The sequence below is a fragment of the Chiloscyllium plagiosum genome, chromosome 4 (assembly GCF_004010195.1).
Source record: "Chiloscyllium plagiosum isolate BGI_BamShark_2017 chromosome 4, ASM401019v2, whole genome shotgun sequence".
Lineage (NCBI taxonomy): Eukaryota > Metazoa > Chordata > Chondrichthyes > Orectolobiformes > Hemiscylliidae > Chiloscyllium > Chiloscyllium plagiosum.
In genome coordinates this window covers 46,611,049-46,617,048 of record NC_057713.1, presented here as the reverse complement: position 1 = coordinate 46,617,048, position 6,000 = coordinate 46,611,049, and the positions used below count along the sequence as shown (strand labels likewise).

General features: G+C 41.0%; 1 protein-coding gene across 4 annotated transcripts in view; it reads left to right on the top strand.

Annotated features, from left to right (window-relative positions):
• Positions 1-6,000, top strand: part of LOC122549018 (NEDD4-like E3 ubiquitin-protein ligase WWP1) — a 158,163-nt gene that overhangs the window by 96,656 nt on the left and 55,507 nt on the right. The gene's annotated exons all lie outside the window — the stretch shown is intronic.

The window sequence follows — 6,000 nt, the reverse complement described above, 5'->3', positions numbered from 1 at the left end:
CCCACCAACCCAATCTCCACTCCCGGCACCTTCCCCTGCAACCACAAGAAATGCGAAACCTGCGCCCACACCTCCCCCCTCACTTCCCTCCAAGGCCCCAAGGGATCCTTCCATATGCGTCACAAATTCACCTGCACCTCCACACACATCATTTACTGCATCCGCTGCACCTGATGTGGCCTCCTCTACATTGGGGAGACAGGCCGCCTACCTGCGGAACATTTCAGAGAACACCTCTGGGACATCCACAACCAACCCAACTGCCCCGTGGCTGAACACTAACTCCCCCTCCCACTATGCCAAGGACATGCAGGTCCATGGCCGCCTCCATCACCAGACCATGGGACACACGAAGCCTGGAGGAAGTGTGCCTCATCTTCCGCCTAGGAACCCTCCAACCACAAGGGATGAATGCAGATTTCTCCAGCTTCCTCATTTCCCCACTCCCCCTCCCCCCCTTATCTCAGTCCCAACCCTCTGACTCAGCACTGCCTTCTAGACCTGCAATCTTCCCGACCTCTCCAGCCTAAAACCCCGGCCTATCTCCCTCACCTTAACCTCCTTCCATCTATCGCATTCCCAATGCCCCTCTCCCAACCTTTTATCTTAGCCTGCTTGGCACACCTTCCTCATTCCTGAAGAAGGGCTTTATGTCCCCTTTCCTGAAGAAGGGCTTTATGCTCGAAACATTGATTCTCCTGCTCCTTGGATGCTGCCTGACCTGCTGCGCTTATCCAGCAACACATTTTTCAGCTCTGATCTCCAGCATCTGCAGTCCTCACTTTCTCCATAAGGTAGAAGAGAAGAATTAGGCAATTTGGTCCATCAAGTTCTTCTGCCATTCGATCACGGCTGATATATTTCTCAACCTCATTCTCCTGCATTTGCCAATCAAAACATTATCTATCTCTGTCTTAAATACACTCAGTGAATTGGCCTCCGCAGCACTCTGCAGCAATGAGTTCCATAGAAATGCCTCCAAAATTTAGTTCTAAAGAGCTGTCGCTTCATTCTGAGGCTGTGCCCTAGGGTCCTTGTCTCTTTTACTGGTGCAGACATCATTTCCATATCCACTCTATGCAAGCCTCTCAATCAGATCACCCTTAAGACTTCTAAACTCCATAGACTTCAGACCCAGAGTCCTCAACAGCTCCACATAGGACAAGCCTTTCATCCCTGTGGTTGTTCCTATTGACCACCTCTAATGCCTCTGTGTCCTTCCTTAGATCTGGGACCCAAAACCGCTCAATATTACAAATGTGATCTGACTACAGCCTTGTGCAGCCTCAGCAGTACATCTTTGCTCTTGTACTCTAGCCTTCTTGAAATGAATGCTCACATTGCATTTTCCTTCTACAATTGCCAGTTGAACCTTAACCTTTAGAAAATACTGAGCTAGGAATCCCAATCCCTTTGTGCTTCAGATTTCCAAATTCTTTCCTGTTTAGAAAATGGTTTTTACCTGTATTCTTGCTAAAAAAAAAAATGTGCATCACCCCCCACTTTCCCACATTTTATTTCATCTGGCACTTTGCCCGTTCTCCTAGCCTGTCTGTTTTTCTGCAGCCTTCCCACTTCCTCAACATCACCTGCCCCTCCACTTGCCTTTGTGTCATCTGCAAATTTAGCAATAATTCTCTTGGTTCACCATATGGACAAGCGAACTAATAATGTGAATATTATGGTCCCAACATGGTCCCCTGTGGAACACTATTCATTATTGACTGCCATCCTGAAAAGATCCCTTTATTTTTATTCTCTGCCTGTCAATTCAAATTGCTTGCTAGGACAGAATTATATCCACTTTTTAAAGAGTGCTTAGGACCAGTAAATTACTTTTGATTTGATGTATTATTATCTTATGTTTCTAGGTACAGTGAAAACTTCTGTTTTGCGTGCAGTACAGGCAGATCATACCATGCAAAATGTATAGGGTAGCAGAACAGAGCAAAGAATAAACGTTATGGCTGCAGAGAAGGTGGACAGAGAGCAAGATCAGCATTAAATTTAAAATTTGAGAGGTCAATTCAACAAGCTAATAGCAACAGGGAAGAAGTTTTTATGTGTATACAACCTTTTATATCTTGTACCTGACTGAAGAGGGTGGAAAAGAGTATAACTAGGGTGGGAGGGCATCAGCTATTGAATATTTCACTTTTAAAGAACCAAAATCTAATTAAGCAATAAAGATATGCATCACTGTAAACAGATGTCTTGCAAACAGGGACTCGAGAGCTAAAATGTATTTACTTCAAAAGAATGTGATGGCAGCAATGCTTAAAACAGTGACAACAGAATAATTGTATTATAATGACCAACAGTCCATAAGACCATAAGATATTGTAGCAGAATTGGGTCATTGGACTCGTTGAGTCAGCTCCACCATTCGATAAAATTGTCTGCTGTCTTCCTGTAACACGTAATGCCCTTACTAATCAAGAACCTATCTCTGTCTTAAATACATTCAATGATTTAGCTTTCACAACCTTTTGTTGCAATGAGTTCCACATATTCACTACCCTCTGGCTAACAAAAATCTTCCTTCTGTGTTCTAAACACTGAGTCTATGCCCTCGAGTCCTAGTATCTCATTAGTAGAAGCATCTTCCCCACAGTCGCTCTGTGCAGGCCTCTCAGTATTCCATAAGTTTCAATCAGAACTCCCCTCATCCTTCTAAACTCTTGGAGTACAGATCAGGAGTCCTCAACGGATCCTCATATGACAGACTTTCATCCTCAGACTCATTCTTGTAAACCTCCTCTGGACCATCTCTAATGCTGGCACATCCTTCCTCAGGTACAAGGCCCAAAACTGCTTTCAGTTTCAAATATGGTCTGACTAGAGCCATAGACAGCCTCAGCAGTACATTTCTGTTCTTGTATTCTCGCCCTCTTGAAATCAATATTGGCATTGCAATTGCCTTCCTATCTGCCAACTTAAACTATGTGTTAACTTTAAGAGAATCCTGAGCTAGGACTTCAAAGTCCTTTTGTGCATCTGATTTCTGAAACCTTTCACCATCTAGAAAATAGAGTAGCCTTCTATTCTTCTGACCCAATATGTATGACCTCTCCCCTTTTCCACATTTATATTCCATCTGCCACTACATTGCCCACTCTCCTAGCCTATCCAAATCTTTCTGTGGCCTCCCTGCCATCTCAACACTATCTCTCTCTCCACCTATGTTTGTGTCATCAGTGTTGATAACTAAATTAGAGCAAAATATGTTACATTGTTTGAATGCCATACAGTTACAATAAGAAAATTATTCTAACACTGTGCCATTATTTAAGAAAGGTGGTAAGGAAAAGCCAGGGAACTATAGACTTGTGAGCATGAAGTCAGTGTGGGTAAGTTATTGGAGGGGATTCTGAGGAACAGGATTTATAGTTGGAAAGGCAAGGACTGATTAGGGCTAGTCAGCATGGTTTTGTGCATGGGAAATTGTCTCACCAACTTAACCAATTTCTTTGAAGGTTTCATAAAAAGATTTACAAAGATGTTGAAAAGAATTAGAGGATTTGAACTATAGGGAGGCGCTGAATGCACTGGGATTTCTTTGCCTGGACTGTTGGAGGCTGAAGGGTGATGTTATAAAGGTTTATGAAATCATGAGATGCATGGGTATGGTGAAAGTCAAGGTCTTTTTCCTAGTGCAAGGGAGTCCAAAACTGGAGGGCATAGGTTTAAGGTAAGAGGGGAATGATTTAAAAGCAACCATTTCGCACAGAGGGTGATGTGTGTGTGCAGAATGATCTGTCAGAGTAAGTGGTGGAGGCGAGTACAATTACTACATTTAAAAGGCATCGGGATGGGTACATAAATAGGAAGGGTTTAAAGAGATATGGGCCAAATGCTGGCAAATGGGATAAACCAAAGGATCTGTTTCCATGCTGTATAACTCTGACTCTAATTCATGCGCATAACCATTCACTTTTAAAAATGTAAGATTACAGATGCAATGAAGGCTTATCAAAACTGCACGAGCAATTGAAGCTTGCCACAACAAGCCACAAAAATGCACAATAGAATAAGTATTCTATTGCTATTTATGCTGTAAATCAGGAAGTAAATTTTTTACAGAGCCACACACCCGAAAGAAAAATGTTTACGTATGCAGGATCAAATAACAAACAACACATGAGCCTGAAATAAAACTATAATCAAAATTTGGGAGTGTAGTGAGAATGGCATCAGGCAATGATCGCCCCTTATATTAGTTCAGCATCTTTATCATAGTAAAACATGCAAATGTGATTCACAGAAGTTTTATAAACCAACATTTGACATCAAGCTCCTTGAAATATTAGAGGCACTGACCAAGTACTTAATGAAGATGTAGGTATCAAAGTCTTAGAGGAGGCAAGAGAAGTCGAGATTTAGGGAGGGACTTTGGAGCTAAATGCCATGAAAAATGTTCATAACTGTTTTATCTCACTAATGTTTTTCTTACTCATCTCTCATCCTTCTATGACAATTTATAAACTTTGTTTCACTCTTCATAAAATATTTGGGTTCTGTCTCTATTGTTCATCTCTGTTATTCTTTAGGAGTCAGCAATCTGAAAGATACCTCTTGGGGTGTATTTCCCAGTGTTGGATGCAGGGAAAATTCCCTTGACTTCACATTGTCTTGTTTGTGCTGCTGATATTCCATCTTGTTCACATATGTATTCTGTCTTTTGAATGATTTGCAAACTCATCTGATGCTTCCTGAGAACTTTATTCTTTCCATTTTCTCAGCAAACTTTCCTGTGATAAAAATGTGAAACTGAGTTGTATCCAATATAAGTTCTGATAACCTGCTTTTTCCCACCTTCCATCACCCTTCCTTTCCCTGCATGTACGTACTAATCCAACTCATCTGCTATCTGTAAACCTTTTTTGATTTGTTTATCAGAAGTGACAAGGGCACATTTATTGACCGTCCCTGATTACACTTCAGAAGGTGAATTTATTGGTCGTATAACCATTGAGAGTATTTAGCTAGGATTGTCTGGACTGAGGTTTGAACCCTTGCGCCTTCTGAATCAGAGGCAGGGATGCTAATGCTAAGCTAAAGATTTTCTCCGTATTTATGATTTTCTAAATAATAACTTAAGTAGTTCAATTTTATCAAATCCTGAAAATTTTATTTAATGAATTTGGAATTTGATATTCAGTTACTGTCAATCAGTTGGTTTTCATATAAGCTTTATATAGCATAACTACTGCTTTTTGTTTTAAAAAGTGTCCTCCAATATTTGTGAACAGTGCTTTGTAATATTGGTATGTAGATATGTTTGTTTCCATTTAGGAACATGGGTACATGGAAGCTATTCAGCCTCTCTCTCATTCTAGATCATAGCCGATCATCTACCTCAACATTTTTCTGCGCGATCCTACATCCCCTGATGTAACTAGTAACTAGAAATTCATCAGTCATAGCTGTTAACATAAAATTACAGAGGTGTATTGATAGCCTTGGTGAATGAGTGAAGCTGTGATAGATGGAGTGCAAGTGTGAGGTTATTCCCTTTGTACTGACAAAGGATAGATCAGTACTTACTCAATGGCATAAAGTTAAATATAGTGGATGCCCAAGAAATTCGGGGGTTCAGGTGCATAGATGTTTAAAATTGCATGGACAACTGCAGAAAATAGTCAGAAACTTAATGGAATACTGGCTTTTGCATCTAGAGGACTGGAGTTTAGGGATGCAGAAGTTATGCTGTAACTATACAAAACCCTGGTTAGACACCATTTGGAGTACTGAGAGCAGATCTGGGCACCACTCCTTATGAAAGGCATATTGGCCTTGGAGGGAGCATGACATAGATTAACAAGAATGATACCTGGACTTCAGCGGTCCAGGAGAGATGTCAGGGGCACTTCTACACACAAAGAATGATCGATGTTTGGAGCTTTGTTCCCCAATGGCAATTGATAGATCAGTTATTAGTATTAAATCTGAGGTAGATAAATTTTTGTGAAGCAACGATATTGAGGAATGTGGGCCAAA